Source organism: Panthera tigris, chromosome A3, assembly GCF_018350195.1.
Source record: "Panthera tigris isolate Pti1 chromosome A3, P.tigris_Pti1_mat1.1, whole genome shotgun sequence".
NCBI lineage: Eukaryota > Metazoa > Chordata > Mammalia > Carnivora > Felidae > Panthera > Panthera tigris.
Window position 1 is genome coordinate 37,417,005 of NC_056662.1, and position 22,959 is coordinate 37,439,963.

The 22,959-nt window shown below is 41.7% G+C and overlaps 1 long non-coding RNA gene across 2 annotated transcripts in view; it reads right to left on the reverse strand.

Annotated features, from left to right (window-relative positions):
- LOC122236991 overlaps positions 1–15,327 on the reverse strand; it is a 46,100-nt gene extending 30,773 nt beyond the window's left edge. For both annotated transcript variants that reach the window (XR_006215183.1, XR_006215182.1), the window contains exons 1-2: positions 15,140–15,327; positions 12,576–12,715 (exon numbers count right to left, since the gene is read on the reverse strand). This is a non-coding gene — a long non-coding RNA (uncharacterized LOC122236991). The remainder of the gene's footprint in view (positions 1–12,575; positions 12,716–15,139) is intronic.
- Positions 15,328–22,959: the final 7,632 nt, after the last annotated feature.

Consider the following 22,959-nt stretch of genomic DNA (forward strand, 5'->3'; position numbering starts at 1 on the left):
ACTAGGCTTGGTTTTCCAATTGGCTGGTACAAGATTCATATATAAATAGGATCTCTGTCTTTGAGGACTTATATTTTGATAATTCATATACATTTGAGCATTTGAGCCATTGATTTACTTGTTTCTCCTGCAAAATGAAGGACAGGAATAAATGCAGGCAGTTGCTTTTATTATTCTGAATTTGTTCTCAAACTGCTTTTGTGTGTAGAGAGTAGGATTCTTTTTCCTAAACTCTTTAAACTTTCTAAAAAATTGGCTTTATTAGGTATAATTTACATATGATAAAATTCACCCAACTTTAAGTCTACAGTTTGGTGAGACATTTAATGAATATCTATGGTCACATGATCGCCATCACAACTGAAATACAATACAGTGCATTTTCATCATGCCCCAAAGTTTGTTCATACCACAGACACCTTAAGTAAACTTTTTTACTGAAGTAAAATACAAGCAAGTACAAGCTTGATGAATTTTCACGAAGTGTATCCATCATTCTCATCAAGAAAGAGAACATGACAGACACTCCAGGGGTTCCCAAATGTTCCCTTTCTCCAGTGGTAGCTACTAATCTGGCTTTCATCACCATAAATTAGTTGCCTGCTTTTGAATGTTAATGGAAATGGAATCATCTAATAAGTATTCTGTTGCATCTGTTTTCTTTTGTTAAACACCGTGCTTGTGAGATTTTCTCCTATTGCTGCCCCTAGTTGTCGTTTGTTTATTCTTATTGCCAGTATTCCAGTGTAAGACTATGCCACAATTTATTTATCCATTCTATTCCTGATGAACGTTTGGGCTGTCTCCAGGTTTAGGCTGCTCTAAAAAGACCTGCTGTGAATATTCGGTCCGTGTTTGCATGCATTTTTTGGATGGCTTTGTCTGTTTTTAGGGGATATTAGGAATATAATATAATCAAAAACTGCCCATTCGTTTTGATTAAATTAACTAATTTGGACCACTCACCAAAACAAAACAAAACAAAACAAAACAAAAAAGAAAAAGCAACAGACTTTTCAGAGGACATTTTACCTGCTAGAAGATGAGGCCTTGGGTTTGTGTTTGCTCCATTTTATGAGAAAAAGAAAATAGAGTGTGTTTTGAAATTGGAGAGGCAGGTACAGATATGGTCAAATTGTACTTCATGTTCCAGGCTCTGTGTACCAAACTTTTCCCCCCTCCCTCCTTCCTATTTTCTTTTCCTTCTTCCCTCTACCTCCTTCCTTCTCTCCAGTCATTTTTAAGTAAAGAGGAATTTCAAAGATGGAGTTGAATTTCCCTCAGATGGGGATTTTTTTTTCCATGAAAGTGAAGATGAAGTCAACTGATTTTGAATTTGCTCCAATGGCTTCTTTTTCTGGGAAATAGTTTTGGGCTTCCATAAACATTGAAACATTTTTGTTGTATCAGATTTTGTTCTGCTTATTACATCCTGCCAGACAGGTCTCAATAAGCCATGATGAAGGCCACGACAGACATCGTAACCCGCATCCTCTCCATCACTGAGACCCTGGTAGTCCTGCCATTAGAGGCAACCTAACATTTCATCTGCCATTGTTGATGGGCAAGTTTCAATTTGGGCTGGCCAGGCCCCAAAATGATCTACAAATGGCAGGTTGCAAGCTGTTATTTCATAGACTATAGGCTAGTGTGAAAGTCCTGTTCCTTTTAAGGAAGCTCATCTATTCAAAGTTGAAATTACTTTTGTGCAAGGACTGTTGGAGGACAATTCTATGTTCCACAGGCCGCATGTGTTTTAAGGGAAAAATTGCAAATTCTAGTTGTTTCTAGTTCTTGGGCAAGCCACCAGTTAACCCATTTTTGAGAAGTCCTTTCTACGCATGTGAGCATGTAGCAGATGTGTGGTTTCGGCATCCACTCCCCATTGATCCTTTCACAAGAACACTTAATGACCCCATTGATTGGATTGATCCCTACCCATGACTTCAGAGTGAGCTCTGATGGGTTAAGTCAACTGCACTTGAGCCTCTGATCTGGTCATCATTAGCCATACGTTATAAGTTAGGCCTTTGGTTTGTGCTATTAGGACAGCATACTGTCTCATTTTGTAGGATTTGAAACTGGAGATTGGGGTGCAGCTATCTTCTCTGCAAGGCTAGGGCCTGTTGTGAATGGAAGCAACACCAAAGAAGCAGTATTTGCCATATTTAGGCTCTATCATTGGTTCACTCTTAGTGAAGCTGGAAAAATGAGTTTTTTCTCCCTTCCTCCCAGTTGTGATCATTTCAGTAAACACAGACCCATTTTTGCCAACTGCACTAAGGACCTGTGAGTGGCCATAGAAGCTGAATATGCTTTCATTTAGGATAACTTCAAATTGAGTTTGAGAAAGAAGCCTCCCAGTAGAGACAAGGCTGGGGTTCGTGTGTCTCCCCCTTAATGCAGATTGGACTCTGAAGTACACATGTGAGAGAGAAGGCATTCTTTTTTGAGGCAGAAAACTCACTCAATAGAAGTCGTTTGCATTTCTATTTGAGCAGCCTGGAGACAAATATAGTGAAATGAATAGCCTTTTAATTTAATTGGCTTCCCAGTGTGAATCCAAAAATAGAAGACACAATCCATCTTGGAGTTACTGTAGAAATCACTGAGATCCAAAGCCCAGCACATAACCGCCCCCCTCCCCACAGAGTGTAAGCATCTTTCCCACTGATGCCAGACCTCCCACAGAAACTGAGGCAAAGTGGGGGTTTTGTGGGGAGGAGTGTCTAGTCCCAAACAGACAATTGGGTCTATTTATTGGTGATTAGCTGCCATTGTCTTCTGTTCCTAAAATATAAACTATGCATTAAAGGAATGAGAAAAAGAAGTGCTATTACATGTTTGTGTACTTTTCAAAATCAAAATAGAGCCAATGAAGAGGAACAATGTAATACATTGTGACTTTTTAAAATGAAAATAGAAGAGGGTATCATAGCATGGCTAGAAGTAAAAGCCTGGTGTAAAGCTGTCGGAAAGTCCTTCTGACATCTCAGTCTTCTGCCTCTCAGAGGTAAGATCCTATTGGAAAGTCCTAGGGTGAATTTTGCCTTTGGGTTGAAAGTGAGGAAAAGGGGAGAGGTATATGCTGTCTGGGTTTCAGGCCAACGTTCTAAATTGTTTATACAGTTGAAACGCATTTAAGCAGAATATCGGCACCTCGTGGTCCCCCAGAGCAGGATTTGGATGAGAAGGCACATAGGAGGTGGCGCCTGATGCAGAGGGAAGGAGAAGCTGATGGGGAAAAACATTAACCTCTGAGGAGAGCAGGTGTTTTCTCCAAAAGGCCTTTCCCATGCTGTCTAACTAAAAGAGCCACTTGTGTCTGGCTTCTCTAAAACTTCAATTTTTCCGCTCTCAACTGACACGTGTGCTTTGGATTGACTATCACGTTCTTTGCTAGATGTCTGGTGGAATTCAAATGCTGAGGGAAAAAAAAAATGATGGAAGCACCATCAAAATATATCCTTTTGTTGGAAATAAGAGAATAGATAGCATGATTTGGTGAACCAGAGGGTCCCAGGAAGAGAATAATCAGTGTCCTCTTCGTAGCTGTGAGCTGCCCACCTGATTCAACAACTCTCGTTGCAGTAGGAAATGTAGCAGAGCCCACCTCCACCTGACAGACTCGCCTGCACCTGTCCTCACTTGGGGCAGAGCGGGAACAGTTCCCACCAGGGAAGGATCGTTTTTTAACCCAGGTTGTATTAACCCCAACCTGGTCCTAGGCAAAACTGTATAGGAGTTTACAACCAAGGCAAATTTTGGTTTTGTAGCACACCTCCTTTCCCTCCCCAAGCTTCTTGGGTGTCTCTCTTTCCCCTTGGTCTCTCATCTGGTTCCTGGCCATCCTCACCTAACCCTCTACCTGTGTTCAGGTCATTAGTGCATCATCTAACTCTCACAACAACCTGATGAGGCAGGCCATACCATTGGCCGGCCCGATTTTGAGACTCACAAAAGTAACTGCCCCAAGGTCCTGCAGGGTTTACGTTGTAGTTGGGATTTTCTGAAGACGGGCAACCTTTACACCTCTAAGGATTATATCTCCCGTTAGAGGAATTCTGGGGGCTGGGAGAGGCTGTGGACATTGATGTTCTTTAGGTACATCACTTAATGGCCCCACCTGTGAATGCTCATTCTGCACTAGGTGTCTCTGGGTGATTCTATTTGCATTGGAAAAGTGGCAGGGAGCTTTGGAACACTAAAATGAAGGCTGATTCTTAGGCTTTGCAAACAATGAATCCCTTTATTTTAGAAAACACTTGTCCTCCCTGATGTCAAGTGTGACATTGATAGAGGCAGAGTTAGAGAACAGGACAGCAATAAAAAGAAGTATGTTTCACTGCTTTATCGTAACTCAAGGCAGGCAGTGTTTTGGGCTTCAGGTTTTGTCCATCTGTGGTATGAGGGCTTTTCATTAGATGATTGCCAAGGCCTCTATTTTAGCTAAACTTCTGCTGGCTCTTTGAGAAGAGGAATTAAATTCATTTAATATGCAACTTTTTTTTTTTTCCCCACTAGTGCCTTTATCTCTCTCACCTTTGGGATCATTCCTGACTTCCTTCTTGGGCTGTTAATAATTAATAGCACTGGCATTTATAAGCCAGTGGTAATATGTTTTGATTTTATCATTTCTTTTCATGAATTATGGATATTATTAAAAAGCAATTTTTTAAAAGTCCAGAAAGGGAATGGAAATTGAAGGGGGGTGGCGGTCAGAGGCGATGAGAGGGCATACTATCCTGCTCCTCGTCGTCTGTCAGGTTTAATAAGTAGCTTACAACTTGAAGGAGCTCCTGCTCTTTCTCCACATCTCCCTTCGTGGGTGGGAAGACACAGCTGTAGCAGGAATATAAATTTATACTAGAGCCTTGAAATCTTCCACCTGCCAGATCACTACATAAAGCAGGTTTCTCTTAGATGCCATTCAAGATGGGAAACCCCTGAATTGCTGTGTGAACACACACAAATTCTGTACAGATCTAGAATCAGAAAACTGAAGGTTTCGTATTGACATTGTCTTTGATTGACCAGCTGTGTGACTTTGAACCCGTCAATGAAACTATGGGGCCTCTTATCTCTAAAATGTTAAAACAATACCAGGCTCACCTAGGTGATAAGACTCTTTGCGAGTAAGATGAAATTGTAAATGTTAAAAATAAAGTAAAGCAAAATGGCTGTTCCTTGAAAGACACCATTAAGACAATGAAAAGGCAAGCCACAAACTGGGGGAAAATATTTAAATATTTGCTAAACATATCTCTAACAAAAGATCTGTACCTAGACTATATAGAGAACTCTTACTGCTAAAAAAGAAGAGACAATTAGTAATTTTTAAATGGGTAAAAATATTTGAATAGATACTTTAAAAAAGAATATGTATGACTGGCCAATAAGCACATGAAAAGATGCTCAACATTTTTAGTCATCACAAAAATGCAAATTAAATCCATGAGGAACTATGACAGGATCATTAGAATGTCTAAAATTTTAAAAATGGGAAAGAAAGAAAGAAAGAAAGAAAGAAAGAAAGAAAGAAAGAAAGAAAGAAAGAAAGACTGATGATACCAAGTGCTGGCAGTGGTGTGGAATAGCTGCAGCTCTCATACATCCTGATAAGTATATAAAAGAGAATAGCCACTTTGGAAAACAGCTTGACAGTTTCTTATTAATATACACTGCCTGTTGGACCTAACCATTGCATTCCTAGCTATTTACCCCCAAAAGGGAAACTTTTTGACACAAGACCTGTATGTGAATGTTCAGAGCAACTTTATTCAAAATTATTCAAAACTGGAAACAACTCACGGGGCACCTGGGTGGCTCAGTGGGTTAAGCATCCGACTTCAGCTCAGGTCATGGTCTCATGGTTCATGAGTTCAAGCCCCATGTCAGGCTTTGTGTTGACAGGTCAGAGCCTGGAGCCTGCTTCGGATTCCGTGTCTCCCTCTCTCTCTGCCCCTCCCCCATCCATGCTCTGTCTCTCTGTCTCTCTCTTAATAATAAATAAACATTAAAAAAAAAAAAAGTGGAAACAACCCAAATGTTCATCAGCTGGTGAATGGATAAACTAATAATGGCACATCCATACAGTTGTATACTACTCAGCCATAAAAAGGGGTATGCTTAAATAAAAGGGGCCAAACTCAGAGTACTTATTATATTATCTCATTTATATAAAACATAAGATGAGACAAACCTAGTATATACTGGCACTAGCAAAAAGCAAGTTAGGAGTTGCCTAGAAACAGACACTGTTGGGTGGGGTTGGTGATTGCATGGGAACTTTTGGGGATGATGGAAGTGTTCTATATCTTGACTGCAGTACTGATTACACAGGTGTATACATTTGCACAGATGTGTCAAAATATGCACATAAAATGAATGTATTTTCTCTCTGGGTTTCATCTTGAACAATTTCTACTTCTAAGTCCTCAAGTTTACTTATCTTCTATAGTATTGTTGTTGTTGTTGTTGTTGTTGTTGTTGCAAACATTGTGTTGCATTGTGTTTTTCATCTCTGGAGGCTCATTTGGGTCTTCTATTACCTCTGTGTCTTTCCTTATGTTCATGCTTTCCTCTACCTTCTTGGATATGTGGGATGCATTTATGATCCCATGTATTACTTGTATAAGGTCCTCGTATATTTACTTTTATCGTTTGTGTCATTACTCTATGATTGATTCTTCTTTTTATTATGGGGTCTCTTTCCCTACTTCTTTGCGTGCCTGATAATTGTTGATTGGATATCAGGCATTTTAATGTTTGTATTGTTGGGTGCTGGATTTTTTTCTTCTGGTATTCTTTTAAATACACATGAGTTTTACACTAGGAAATAATTTGATTCATTTGAGGCTTGCTTGTGAGCTTTTTTCGGCAGGACCAAAGCCTTCATTCTATGGCTAATTTGGTCACACTGCAGAGGCACTATCTTTCTGAGTACTCAACCAGATCTCAAATAAGCATATGCAAACAGGTAGGTAATCAGTACTCAACCAAATGTATATTATGATGTTTCTCCATTCTGCTGTGGGAAATGGTAAGTATTTTTAATTCTGAATGAGCTCTGAGTAATTTTCTACCTGCTCTTTTCCTGTGGTTCTTTCCCTGGCCTTGCATAGTTTCCTCACATGAAGAGTCTTATCAGTGCTCCGCCATGGACTTGATGGGCACCACATGCAGAACTCTGCAGCTCCCTCTCTCTATGCTTCTGTCTCTTTTCTGGTTTTCTGCCCTGCAAACTCTAGCTTCCCTGACTACCCCATCCCCCCTCCGACTCTGTGAGAGTTCCTCCTCCCTGTGTTGAAGCCTGAAAACTCCCCAATTGGTAAGCTGGACCAATCTCAGATTCATGTTGCTCGTTTCTCCTCTCTTGTGGACCACTGTCCTGCTATGTTTGTTGTCCAGTCCCTGAAAACCATTGTTTCATATATTTTGTCCACTTTTTTTTTAAGTAATCTCTATATCCAACATGGGGCTTAAACTCATGACCCTCAGAACAAGAGTCACCCGCTCTATCAAGTGAGGCAGCCTGGTACCCCTATTCTGTCCAGTTTTCTTAGTTGTTAGGAGAGCATTTCTGGTTTTTGTTACTTCATCATGATTGGAAGTGGAAAGTTCAAATGGGTGCATTTTACTTCATGTGATTTATACTTCAGCAGATGTCATGATGCATTCTTCTCCTTGAGGCTGCACCATAGACTGGATGTTCAGAGTAGCTTTGTGAGACTTTGCCATATTGTGTAGGGGCTAGAATGTGGCAGGAGAGTCTGACTAGAAACTGCAGAGCAGTTTATCATTGACCCACTTGGCCACACCACACATACATCACCTATAATGTTACTGCAGCCCTTCAGGCTCTTACCTTTTCAGAGTTTACTGGCTAGGCCTCACTCTGCCTGGCTATGCTCACAGCAGGTTGGGCATACAGGAGAATCAGATCCTCCCAGAGCAGCTTTCAACAATGTCTGGGAGCACTTCATGTGTAGACACTGTAGCTACCTTGCCCTTCAGGAAGGTAACTCTGGGGTGCGTCTTCCACACTGTTTGCAGACATACCCAGCAAGATCAATCTTCGGCTGCTCATAGTGGTAACTTGTTTGATAGCATACTCTTTATTATCTACCTCTCATACCCTGTCTTACTTCTTCCTTCTTCCGCCCATACCCTACAATTAGTATGTCCTGAGATTACCTCCCAAATTAACCATTTATAAATGAATCCTTGTGTTAGGGTCTGCTTCTGGAGTGGCCCTAACTCTGACAGGAACCAACTATACCTTAAACAGAACCAGGCTGCCCAGTGGCCAGCCATTCCCCAGTGGAGAAGGAGCAGGGACCTGCAAGCCCAGTCAGTCCTCAATTCTCTGCTTATTGTTGCCTGTGATCTCACACGAGTGATGTAGCCCAGGCCTTTGGTGCTGCAAGTATCAAACGATAATCCATTTCTAGAGGACAATTTTGGCAGTAAATATAGTTTTAAAGATGCCTATCATTTTTGGTTTAGTGGTTGTATTTCTAGAAATGTTCTTCAAGAAAATAAATGAAGGTCTGTGCAGTATTTGGCTCTGAGACTTTGCATTGAAGCTCCATCTATAATACCAAAGAAATGGAAGCAACCTGGATATCAACAACAGGGTATGTGACAATGACAACTCATTCATATAATGATATACTTTGCAGTCATTACAAATACTGTAAAAGATTAATATATTTTGGTAGAAGACATCCTAGTGTATCGTGAGGTACAAAAGGCAGGTTATAAAGCAATACATATAGTATGATCTTATTTACTTCACTTTTGTCATAAAGGAAATTTCTTTCCTTTCTATTTAATTTTTTTAATATTTATTTTTGAGAGTGAGAGAGACACAGAGTGTGAGTGGAGGAGGGTCAGAGAGAGAGGGAGACATAAAATCCGAAGCAGGCTCCAGTCTCTGAGCTGTTAGCACAGAGCCTGACGTGGGGCTCAAACTCACAAACCGTGAGATCGTGACCTGAGCCGAAGTCAGCCACTTAACCAACTGACTCCCAGGCACCCCTCATAAAGGAAATTTATGTTGAACCTTGACCATTCACAGAAAACTTGATCCCCGTATAACCCAAAGCCAGCTTGAACCTCCAAGAACTCATACTGGACTCAGTTGAGAACTACACTCCAGTATTAAACTGGAGAAGCAGATAACACCATGCAGATGACATCATACAGTGATAATGACCAATCCCAATGGCACTTTTAAGTCCCTTTCTGTAACAATTGCAAAGTGCCATTTGGATCCTTCCTAATTTAGAAAATACTTTCTCCTACTTGCCCTCTGTTTGACTCTTACTACTTATTAGGAGAGGCCTGCTTTAACTCCTCACAGAAGAATCTAGCTTTCCTCGTCTAGCATACTAAGTTTGTCTTCAACAGAGACCATTTTGGGTCTTTGGTTATTCTTGAACATATTTGAATGAAGTTGATCAAAAGTTGTATTCAAATAAATATCATCTACAAGTCTTTTCTGAATATCTTTTGTGTGCCTTATACCTGTTCAATGTAAAACATAATAACTTTGAGTGACTGACCCATGGGGATAGAGGACCTTGAAGAAATCTGAATCAGAAATGAAAATTCTTCTATCTTCTACCTGCTCTCCTCTTTCTCCCCTCTTTTAATTTTCTTTTGCTCGCATTAGGTGCCTATTGAGCCATAGGGATGAGTCAAGGAGATGGCTCATCCATCTTCAAGGAGAGAATTTTGGGTAAGAACTTGGATATCAATGAAAATAAATAGTCCCTTGGGGCACCTGGGTGGCTCAGTCCGTTAAGTGTCCGACTTTGTCTCAGGTCATGATCTCATGGTTCATGAGTTCAAGCCCCACGTCGGGCTCTGTGCAGACAGCTTGGAGCCCGAAGCCTGCTTCAGACTCTGTGTCTCTCTCTCTCTCTGCCCCTTCCCCAGCTCACACACACACACACTCTGTCTCTCAAAAATAAATAAACATTAGAAAAAAGAAAGAAAAGAAAAGAAATAGTCCAGAGCTTATTCCTGACTTGGTGTATAAGAGAGATATATAGTCAGAGAAGTTCTACCTAAGTTGATGTTACCAATTAACAGCTGAGGGATAAAACTCAAGAGAGATTAAATGATTTTCTAAAGTCTAACAGGTAACAAGTAATGAATAAGGTCAATTGAGTATATTTGCATTAAGTAGAACTTCAAATCGTTTCTATTTATTTATTCAAAGGAGAACCTGCCTCTCCTCGCACCACTTTCATCTAGAGGAGGTAAGGGCGGGTAAGTTTGCATTAAAGTCACTCATGGGCTTGAGTGGAGGCCATGGAGTTGGACTGCCTGAAGGACGTTTGCAAAATATGAAGCCCCATGTTTCATCCTTTGCAAGACCTGATTCAACTAGTGTGGGGTGGGCATTAGGGAGATTAGTTTTCAACTGCTACCCAGCTAATTCTCAAGCCTGCCAAATGTTACACTCTGGGCTTGACCAAGCCTCTGGCAGTCCGGGACCAGAAGGCAATAAAAGGTGGGAAAAGAAAATAGGAAATTGACCCATAGGATTTGGACCATTTTTTTCACCCAGAGCAAATTCCTTTGTCTCCCCTGGTTGCTGTCTCCCCTCAAGTGAACAAATGGAATCGGCACATTTACAAGGATTTGCCATCTTGGGTAGAGATGGATTTTGGGGCCTGGTAAAGTCTTCCAGCTCCTCCAATGCAAAAATGAAAATACAACTAAGGGCTAAACCTCGTTCAGTCTCCATAAGCAGTGTGTGTGACTCTGCTCTGTCTTACTGCAGAACAGGGCTTTCACACTACACCATTTTATTTAAAAGCCGTTTCCCTTCCCTTCTTTCTAACATGAGCTTCAATCACAATATTTTGTCTCCTTTTCTAATAAAAAATGGGGCTTCACTATTTGGGAGGACTGACAGATTTTCCTCACCCTTTGTTTGATTAAAGACTCCGGAAACTTGTAGGAACTCTGCTGATGGTTTCTTCGCACATTTGAATGAAATGCAAAATGAAAGGCTGGAAGCCCAGGAGCCTGCAGGTGTGTTTATATTGATGCTATCTGCAGCTGCTGTTTAGTTTGCTGTTAGGGAATGGGTTTCTTCTTGCTGCAAACTTTAATATTAAGGAACTTTAGGCTAATGTTAGGTCAAAATGCTCTTTTACTCTCTTCTCATCGTTCAACTTTGTCCACTTTGAACCTTGAGCAGGTCACATTCATGCAGTTATGGCGAGCCTCTATTAGAGGTCCCACCAATAACACGCAAGAGACCCTATGTATCCTGGAGAGCTTGTGGTTACTAGCAGAAGAAGGAAGCCCTCTGGGCCAGGGATTGGCAAACTTTCCACAAAAGGCCAGGTAGTAAATATTTTCAGTTTTATCAGCCTCTGTCACAGTTATCCAACTCTGCCATTGTGTGAAAGCAGCCATAACTCAATAAGTGTGGCTGGGTTCCAGGAAAACTTTATGTGCAAAAACAGGTGGGTGGGCTGGATTTGGCCTTTGGCCATAGTTTGCTGACCTAGACCTCTGGTCTTGGACATTAGGAATCTACAAGGGGCAGCATAGTAAGTGTGGTCACCAGACAGGTCTGAGTTTGAATCCTGGACTATCCACTAACTAACAGTGTCACCTTGGAGTAGTCACTGAGACTGAGCTTTGCTGACCTTCAACAGTAAAATGGGAATCAAATCAGGGTGCCTGGGTGGCTCAGTCAGTTAAGCATCCGACTTTGGCTCAGGGCATGATCTCGTGTGGTCTGTGAGTTGGAGCCTTGAGTCAGGCTCTGTGCTGACACCTCAGAGCCTGGAGCCTGCTTCAGACTCTGTATCTCCCTCTCTCTCTGCCCCTCCCATGCTTGTGCTCTCTTTCTCTCAAAAATAAAGATTAAAAAAAAATGAAAACAATGGGACTAAAATCACTACCTTGTAGGTATCCTGGAAAGAGGGCTGGAACAATTCTGAGATTGATCTTCAACCAGGTAGGAACCCGGCCCAGACTATCACATCACTTAATCTAGAGACCAAACTAGAAATCAGACTTCAGATGATGGGGCCCCAGGGGATGTTTTTAAGCCAACCGAGGAGTTTTATTTGGATCACACAGTGTTTTAAAGACTTTTGCAGTGTGAATGCTTTTAGATAAGATTGTATGTTTTCGATTCATCTGTAACTACTACTTTGCTGTCTTATGGCTGGATCAATTCTTATTTACTTATTTATTTATTTATTTATTTATTTATTTATTTATTTTTATTTATGGATCGGTTTACTTTTAAAAAATCCTTCCTGGGGTCTTAATTTTCTTCCCGGGAGCATTTAAGTTTGTGATCTCTTAACTGGAAGATCTGAAGACTCTTCCAACTCAGAAATACCATGACTCTGCCACTCTCCAAGATTGATACATTCACATTTAGGAACAAATCACCCAAAACAGTGTTTTCTTTTTTTTATTAAACAACAACAACAACAACAACAACAACAACAACAACAACCATGCTTTACTTCTCCTGAGTCTAGGAGCTGCCCAGGCTATTCTGCTGTCTTAGGCTAGGTACAACTCACCTCACTGGCCTCTCTCATGCATTTGTTGTCAGCTGGGGGCTCAGCTGGAGAATGGCTGCGTTGGTCTGCCTCATCTTAGATAATGCCACTCTCCTCCATGTGCCTCTCATAAGTCTCCAACAGGACAGCTAAGGCAGGTCCTCAGAAAAGCAAGAGGAAAAGCAGATAATATGCTTCTACAAGTTTCTGCTTGCATCAAGTTTGCTACTCTCCTGTTGGTCAAAAGGAGCACACAGCCAAGTCTAAAGTGTGGGAGGTCACTACCAAAGTCACAGGAAAGAGTAGAGAACTAGAGCTACTAATGCAAGAAATCTATCACAAACTTTAAAGTGATGGTTGTGTGAGGGTAATGGAGCCATTATTCCCTTTGTCATTGCTGAAAAATGTGGTAACTTTATGAAAACAAAGAATGGGATCATGGTGAGGTAATGGTGAGTGCAGGTGACTCTGAGTATGTGTGTCTGTGTGTGGAGGGGTGATGTTTCTCATTCTTTTCTCTTTTTCCACCAAACCAAGAGCAAAAAAAAAACAAAAACCCAGAGTTTTGTAGGCCTTTGCAAACACTTCTGTCAATCCTCTTGGGAACTATAAAGGAAGATTTTAAGGGCACTGTCTAGTGGGAGATCTTTCCAAACAAACAGTGCTCTCGCTTTTGACATCATGAGCTGCTTGCATTCTTAGCTTGGGATTCATCTCTGGAAAGATGGTTACTTTTTTCTGACACAAATCAAGAAAAAGTAATTATTTTAAAAGTGACAGTGAATAGAAATGACAACAACAGCAAAACCCACCACTACCATCAGCAACACAACACGGATAGGTTATTTTTGCAAAGTAAAAGTTATGAATTTTCACAGACCCATGTTTAGTGAAGATAGTAAAAGATATAAACCAATACTGATTTTGTAAATCTTTTCCTTTGCATATAGGTGTTGCCAATAAAGTCCTACAGGTAAGCATTTGAAATAAAATAAGGAAGGCTGAAATGTTGAGACTACATATTACTTACATTAATTTCTGTATATGGTAGCTTAGAGTTCAATAAGAAAATAACCCATGTTTTTCCAAAGCATTGTCTTCAGGTTTGTTTTTTGTTTTGTTTTGTTTTGTTAGACGGTGTGAGTGGGGGAGGGGCAGAGAGAGAGGGAGACACAGAATCTGAAGCAGGTTGCAAGCTCTGAGCTGTCAGCACAGAGCCTGACATGGGGCTCGAAGTCATGAATCAGAAGATCATGACCTTAACCGAAATCAAGAGTTGGATGCTTAACCAACTGAGCCACCCAAGCACCCCTCAGGTTTTTAATGGAGATGAATGATTCCAAAGCACAGAACTCTCAGTCCATTTCACACTCACTACATTTGCTAAGTGCTTAGTAACACAAGGAAATGAGAAAAAAGCTAGAGCTGAGAAAACTGAATCCACAGAGGTGAGGTTGAGTTCCTTGATGCCTGAAGTGTGGCCCATGGGTAGACAGCATCATATCACCGAGGAGTTTGTCTTCCCTGGGACCTGCTGAATCAGTCTCCATTTTATCAAGCCCCTGAGCATTTGTATGCACGTTAGCATTTGAGAAGCACTGGTTTCTAGTTAATTATGTTATAAATTAGAGGCTACATCTGGATTTAATAGAAACATTGTATTACAAAACATTTATTCAGAGACCACTTTAATAAAGACCCCAGATCTATTATGATCTTTGGGCCTCAGTGTTTATATCTGTCAAATGGGGACTCATAACTCTCTTTCATGATTTTCAAAGGAGTTGAAGCAATCAAGCTATAGATATAATAAAGTGCTCTGGAACAAATAAAGAGATATATAAATATAGGGTCTTAATTAACAAAGTGCTTTGATTTAAATCTTTCAGCTAAGTACAGCTAAAATTTACAGTAAGGAAATCTTTTCAGCTAAGTACTTTCAGCTAAGTACTTTCCTAAACACTGAGGAAACTCATGAGATCAAGAAAATGCTATTGTGCCTTCATGCTCTTATGAATATCCAACCATCCACCCTGGGTAGCTGGCGTTCTGGCACATTGTGACATCTATGAATCTGTTCCATTCTGTCAATGAAGACCCATCACTTCAATGGAAGGTCTTAACACCTGGCACTAGATTCTAAGATTTTGTTGCTAGAAATGTCCTCTGGCCAGCAGCATCAGCCTCACCTGGAAGCTTCTTGGAAGTGCAAAACCTCCAGTCTGAACTCCAATCTACCAAACCAGAACCTTTTTTTTTGATGAGATCCTCCCAGATTCTTGTGCAAATTAATCTTAAAGAAGCACTGATCTAAGTGAATACTTCTCAATTGTCCAGAAGGAAGAACTTCCTCTGCCTTATGGTCCTTCTATCTGGACCAAATTGACATGAGACAGATTAACAGGAGAAAATCAAATTTAATAGGTGTATGTGCAGGGAATTCACACAGACAGGGAAATTCCAAAGACAATGAGGCAACCTGAAGCTTCTATGAGCTAAAGAGAGTGGTAAGGCTCTGAGGATACAAAGGGGAGTCAGGACATTAGCAGCAAGGTGAAAGGAGATGTTTTGAAAAACAAGGTTACCTTAATATGCAGATAAGTTTCTTAGGTAAAGGGGAATCTCTGCTATAGCTTTCTTCCTGGTACAGGCTGTCCTTTCCAATACAAATTAGGCTCTTGAGGGAGAGACAGAGAGCTTTTCCTGAATTTGCTGGGTTTGGATGACTTTTCATTGGAAATAATCTTTCTGCCAAAGTGGCCCATCTTGGGGCAGCCTGCCCTGGGCCCCTACAGAAACTTGGCTACACATTAGAATTCCATGGAATTCCAATACCAATGCCCCGCCCTACCCCCAAGCAATTAAATTAGAATCTTTAGGAGTGAGCCCAGGCATCTGTATGTATTTAAAACGCCTAGATGACACTTCAATATACTATTTGGAGGGGTGCGACTTGATCCAGAAAGAGTCAAGGGACAGAGGTCTTAGAGATCCTTGGCACATGAGAAGAATTGGAGTTTGGGTGTGAGAAGAGTAAGAAAATAAAGAGTGAAGGTAGAGGAAGAAGCCATGTGAAACCTCAGGTGTGGAATTGGCTGAGGTGCTTTGGGGGGAAGCTGGACCCCACACTTAATGTTAAGTTATATGTACTTCTGTGACATAAAGACTTCTATCTTCCCAGAACTGTAGTAAAAGCTACACATGCTTGGCACCTCTTATGGAAAATAAGGAATAAGGGCTGAGCCCAATGCCTGAGTTTATATAGAAAATGTACATTCAGAGTGGGGTGATGATACAGGTTGCCAGGTAAAATATGGGACACCTGATTAAATTTTAATTTCAGCTAAACAATGAAAACCTTTTTAGTACAAGTATACACTATGTGATATTTGAAATATCTGAAATTTACATTTAACTGGGTACTCTGTATTTTTATTTGCTCAATCCAGCAACTTTATGATGAACCCTAAATTGGTTCATGAGAAGCAGGAGCTGAGGTTCTGAGCCCTCATAAAACACAGTTCGTATTGACTTGGCAGAAATCTTGGCAAGGACATTGTGCTTAGAATGAACTGAGGCATCTTACCTACCTTTGGTTTAAATCAGAACCTTTCTCTTTACTCTCCCAGTTCCAATTTTCTTGGGTCTCCCCACTTCCCCCCCCTCCATCCTCCTTTCCCTTACTTTTGCTTAGCTTTTAAAATGAACTTTTCCTTGACTTGGTGTTTATTGTTTTCCTGGTGCCCTCCACTTCTGGTAAAAGAGAAGCTCTATTCTTAAAGCCAATTCAAATTCACTGATATTTTTGGAACAGCTCTTATTTATTTACCATATTCTAGTGTGGCCACATCTTTGGAGACAGGTCCATAAATTTACATTTCTAAAGTGCTTCATTCTGCTCTACTGTGTGGTGGACAATTTCCTGAGGCCAGAACCGGAGTCAGCTCAGGGTGTGGGAGAAACCGATGAGGGTAGAGCTGAAAAACAACAGCAAAATGAAAACAAGAATTTTGTCTGAAACCAGCCCCCACCAACAACCCTGCCTCCCTGTGCTGAGTACAAAGAGCTTTTTCAGATGGGGTGCTGAATGGGCAGGGGACCTCTTTCAAAACCACCAAGTCTGTTTACGTAGATATTATTTTCTTTTGAAAACTGCCTGAATTGGAGTCTTGTGAAGCATTTCTCAAGAGCCACCCTAAACCATTCCCAAGCTGGGGTGGTGATGTTGTAGGATTTTTTTTTTTTACCTCAATACCCAGGTTCGTTGTCTCACTGCTTTGAAGAATGAAGAGGTGGACACAAAATGAGCAGCACCCAAAAGTTTATTAGAGTAGAAGATCAGAAAGGAAGAAAGTATGGAAGCTCTCTTTACAGAGAGCGGGGAATACCTATGACAACAGGCAAGGGTCTTTGTTTTATAAGGTTCTGGTCAGCCCCCCATCCCTTCCCCTTGTTTCTTCTCAGGTCCTACCCTTATTGGCTTGATAGCTCTAGGTGCTGGGTTGTCCATCCTGATCGGCTCAATTCCATTGTGTGAGGGGTGGGCTGTGGCCATATCCTTCCTTGTGGGTCAGACACGTTATGGTCTACTACTTATTCTTAGTTAAGTCTTTTGTCAAATTCCTGACAGGAACCTGAGGGAGAGTAGGTGGTGTCTGTTACATTCTTAAGAGGGACCTTAAGCCTGAGGGGGTTTGCTGTGGTCCTCTGCTGGCTCCCAGCATTGTTCCAAAATATGTGTCTTTCCCCACCCAGGAACCACAGGTCCTAACCTTTCCCTCTCTGCCTATCTTATCCTATCTTTCCCTATCATAGTAATGGAGGCACAGAAAGAAGGAGAGATAGGCACTTCTTGCTTGCCTGACAGAAAGGAATGGGATAGAGCAGTGGTTCTCAAAGTATGGGCTTTAGACGAGCAGCATTGGCACCACCTGGGGACTTACTAGAAATACAGAATCTCAGGGTTTACCCCACACTTGCTCACCCACAAACTCCAAGGGTGGGTCCAGCAATCTATGGTGTAAAAAGCCTTCCAGGGGACTCCAATGTACAGTAAAGTTTTTGAGGACTACTGGGACTGACAATTGTACTTCCTCACCGTCAGTAAGAAATCCTCATATCTGTTGCCAAGCACCACTGGTTAGGAGGATGTGGATTGCCCAGGTGTGCAGGGCTGGGCTTTCCAGACAATGTTTGTGTGTGGGGGTAGGAGGGTGGGGAGTAGGTTCTTTTTCATGTAAGGAATACTTTTCTTTAGTAGGATGACAAAAAAGGACCAGGATAGCTAAGGACAGAAGGAATAACAGCTAGAAATGAAACTTACAAAGCCAACAGGGTCCTCCACAAGGGAGAATAAACTTTATATCCAGAGCAGAAATTTGTTGAAACAGAGTTTTAAGTTTTTATTTAAATATCACATGAACCCATAATAGTATAGCTACTATATTTCTGTTTAACATATGACATGCATTGTACTAAACATGATTCTATGATAGGGAAAGATAGGATAAGATAGGCAGAGTGGGAAAGGTTAGGACCTGTGGTTTTCCCCTGGGTGGGGAAAAACACATATTTTGGAACAATGCTGGGAGCCAGCAGAGGACCACAGCAAACCCCTCAGGCTTAAGGTCCCTCTTAAGAATGTAACAGACACCACCTACTCTCCCTCAGGTTCCTGTCAGGAATTTGACAAAAGACTTAACTAAGAATAAGTAGTAGACCATAACGTGTCTGACCCACAAGGAAGGATATGGCCACAGCCCACCCCTCACACAATGGAATTGAGCTGATCAGGATGGACAACCCAGCACCTAGAGCTACCAAGCCAATAAGGGTAGGACCTGAGAAGAAACAAGGGGAAGGGATGGGAGGACTGACCAGAACCTTATAAAAAAAAAGACCCTCGTCTAGAGTCCTCAGACATTCACTTTCGAATGCCCCCTCTCTGTAAAGAGAGCTTCCATACTTTCTTCCTTTCTGATCTTTTACTCTAATAAACTTTTGGGTGCTGCTCATTTTGTGTCCACCTCTTCATTCTTCAAAGCAGTGAGACAACAAAACCCGGGTATTGAGGAAAAAATCCTGCAACAGTTCAAACTGATGCTACAGTTGGCCACATAAAAGTGATGGGGTGAGGTCCTTGCCTGTGAGACCACAGCCCCAGAACCAGGCTTTGGATTGGCAGCTCTGCAGTGGTGAACTCTCAGCTGAGTGGTTCTGGGCCTTTGCTGCATCTTGGACGCACGCAGGAAGCTTTAAGAAATGTGGATACTTGAGTCCTAGCCTCAGAGATCCTGATATATTAGCTCTGGGGTATACCTGAGCATCAGGAGTTTTAAGGTCTCCTAGGATTCTAGTGGGGAGCCAGGACTGAGGGGCCACTGTCTTATTAAGTCTGTAGCTAAGTGGTTCTCAACCTGGATGCAAATGAGAAGTACCAGTTCTCTCTTTAAACCATACTGGTGGTTAGGGCCTATCTCCTGAGGTTCCGATTTAATTGATCTGGGGTGGGGCCCAAGCATCACATTGTTCCAGTATATCCAGGATGGGGATCACTGCTCTAATTCTTTTCAATGTGGTTTTTTTTTTTTTTTGAAGTTTATTTATTTTTGAGAGAGAGAGAGAGACAGAGTGCAAGCGGGGAAGGGCAGAGAAAGAGGGAGACAAATAATCTGAAGCAGGCTCCAGGCTCTGAGCTGTCAGCACAGAGCCCGACAAGGGGCTCAAACTTGGCAACTGTGAGGTCATGACCTGAGCCAAAGTCGGATGCTTAACTGACTAAGCCACCCAGGTGTCCCTGCTCTAATTCTTAATGCTGCTGAGAGCTCCAGGAGATAGACAGCAGGGTTTGCAATATGGCCTTGACCCTGACTTATCACTGCTGATAAAGTCCTCACCCAGAATGACTTTGGGTTGTCTCAGAACAGCAGGAGTCAGTTTAGTTCAGGATTATTGAGGATTCAAATAAGAGCTGTGTGTGAGTGTGTGCATGCATGTGCGTGCAGGTTAAGTGCAGCATAAAGACAAATATGAATTAAGAATAAAAGGCGTATTTTCCCTGTTGAAAATAAGGGAAGATATTTCCGTTTTCCTTTTTGTCAGAACATTAACCTTAGAACATTTACCTTCAGAAACCAGCTTTATGACCCGGGAGTGTCTTTCTTAAGGACCTGGGAGCCATCTCCTTGAAAAGTAGACAGCATCCCCTACCCCCCGGGTCTCTGAGGGAGGTAGGAGCCTAACTTGGTGGGCACCTCCTTTCGAGTTGTAAAATTACCGCCTGTCACAGAGACAGGAGTTTATTTTTTTTTCCTTTGGATAAAGTCAATTAGCTAAGTTGCAAAGTTAGGGTGAACTATGTGTGACCCACAGTGCAGTCAAGTCCTCTCGTCTGAGGCCTTGTTAGTGTTTATCTTGAAACTGTGCTCGTAAACTGGTGGTCTCTGCTTGGCTATGCAAAGTGGTGGGTGCGATTTCTTTCCATCTTTGCAGTCTCTTAGCGGATTGCCTGTGACTGCACATCACATTCTAGTTTCATGCTTATCCAGGAGTAGAACTGTTTTCTTTCTCTACCGACTTTGTGGAGAGGGTTTCTGGATTGGGAGATTTGTTAAAAAATTTTACTTCCCCAATTATGTGTGTGGGTGTGTGAGAGTGTGTGTGTGTGTGTGTGTGTGTGTGTGTGTGTGTTCAGCACACACTCCCCCCCACCCCCACTCTACTTCTGTGCCTCATTTCTGCAGTTTTTATCACTTTTTTCAGTTTGGTTTTCCTTGCAAGGTTTACTTGAGAAGAGGCTTTGCTCTACTTAAGAAAAAGGTTTGGGTACCAGTGAACTTCGTTTCTTTGGGGTCCCCTCTAGCCCTGACATTCCAGGGACCTGAGGCTCATGCTGGCACCACAACCTCCATCCTCCTGGAGTCCCCCGGTAATCAGAGCCCCACCTATGTGCAGAGGGGGCTGGGAAGAGGCCTTGTACCACCCCAAAGGGTTCAATTGCTCCTGGCAGTGGCTTGTCTACAGAGCAGGGTGCAGAGAGAAAGCAGAGATAAGAGAGTGGGGGTGGGCAGCAGAAAGGCAATGGTAAAAGTAGAGAACTGTAGAATGTTCTTCCACTAGGGAACAGCTAGAACTTCCAGAGCCTGTGACACATGATTCCAGCCTCATTTAGAGTAGTGTTTTCAGTAGTCCACGGGTAAACAGACTAGAATAATATTTGAGCTGATGAGAATGGATGGAGGTGGCCGAGTTTGACTTGTAACAAGATCGTTTGGCCGGGTACAGTGACCTGCGGAACTGCTTCCAATGACCCCAATAGAGGTCCAAGGTGATTAGGGGTGACGGGTGCTCTCTTTTCTCTTTTCACTCCCACCATTGCTACCACAATTTTAGTGACTCACTGGGGATGTGTGGTGGAGAGAGTGAACACCAGACCTCCCAGATTCTCTCTCTCCCCTTCCACCCACCCCCCAACAAAAAGCCTCATTGTGCTCACTGAACACTGGTGCCATGAATGGAGCCTTTATTCCAGCCACATTTCTGAGTGTGCTGCAAACTTCCCTGAGTGCGATGGTTTTGACGTCAACTTATAAAATCATAAAACAGAAGGCCTGGAAAGAATTTCTAAAATGGTCTGATCCAACCTCATTCTTTTCCTTTCTTTTTCTTTTTTGTAACAGAAAAGAAGTGAAAGAAGATAGAAAAGTCAAGAGACTTGTCCAAGATAAAGCAGTTGGTTGGCCACAGAACCGATCTGCCAAAACTCTGCAGATAATTTTTTTTACAATTTTGTCCTGTTTACATTCCTATGGGAAAGATAATGGACACACAGTCCCATTAAGTGATAAATGATTTTCCCCTGTTTACCAGTCAAGGAAAAGTTTAGAGCTGGAGTTCAGAGTCCCTCTCCAGTCCCCCGTCCCTCTCCATACCCTTAGTCTGGGGTGGGGTTTGCTCTAGAATTTGCTCAACACATGGATTTCCAGCTTTAAAGATTTCTGCCTCTTCATCACTGTCAGAGCAAATGGGGAGACATATGTGGGAATGAAATTGGAATCCTTGCTAGTTAGATGCACACATTTTACTTGAGTCTTAGAACTACAGATTTCTGTTGCCTTAGTCTCTAGACCTAAGTATAGGGCTCTTTGTATTTAATAGTTTTTCTTTTTAGGAAGGAAGCTGTTCTAATGTCTCCTTGTCTTTGGCCATCGGTTCCTCTACTTATCAGGCTCTTTCCTTATCCTAGTAGTTGATGCTTGCCATCCCCCTCCTTTCCCTTCTTTTTCTCCTTCTTCTTCACAGTTTTTGAGAAATAACTAACACATATCATTGTATAAGTTTAAGGTGTACATCATGGTTCGATTTACGTATATTGTGAACTGATTACCACCATAGGTTCACTTAACATCCATCTTCTCATAAGGATACAACAACAAACAAAGAAAGAAGAAAAGAAAAAAGGAAAAAAAAAAACTATCCTTGTGATGAGAACCCTTAGGACTTACTCTGTTTGCAACTTTCCTATATAGCAGATAGCAGTGTTAGCTACAGTCTTCATGTTGTAGGGTATATCCCTAGTGCTTATGTATCTTATAATTGGACATTTGTACCTTTTGGCCACCTTCCTCCCATCCTCCCTACGCTACCCTCTCTACCTTCTTTTTTGACCTCAAATACTGAGAAGGTTTCTCTAAGCTCTCGGTAATGTTGGTGGGTGACTCTATGGCTTCCTGGATACACCTGAGTATAGCACTTGTCACACAGCCTGGCAACTGTTAGCTAGACTGTTAACAAGCTGAAATAGAACATTTCACTCTTAAGTGCATCATTCTAAGTGAAAGACATGGGACTAAAAAGGCTAGCTACTGTATGATTCCATTTATATGACATTGTGGGAAAGTCAGAACCATAGGGACAGAAAACAGATCAATGGATGCTTGGGGGTAGGTGGAGGGATTGACTACAAAGGACATGAGGGAATTTTTTGTTGTGATGGAACTGTTCTATATTTTGATTGTGGTGGTAGTTACAGGATCATATGTGTTTGTCAATAGTCATAGAATTGTATGCCAAAAAAAGGGGTGTTTTATTGTACGTAATTTATACCTTAATAAACATGACCACAGAGGAAAAAAAAAAAAACACAAAAATACCAGCTCTTTAAAAAAAAGTTCCAAACCAATCAAAATTGTAAATTCTCATTTAACAACTGAAGTAGAATAAATATAGCCTTCTTTATTCTGAAAGCCCAGCTATTATTCTTTATTAGAAATAAAACTCCACTTAGCCTCAAAAACTGAGTTATTTTGAAAGTTAGCATGGAAGTCCCCCCAAGATAAGCATAGGATTCTCTTTCTGGTCCCAATTCTGTCACACTGGCCAAGAAGGGCATCTCGGGACTGCCTTC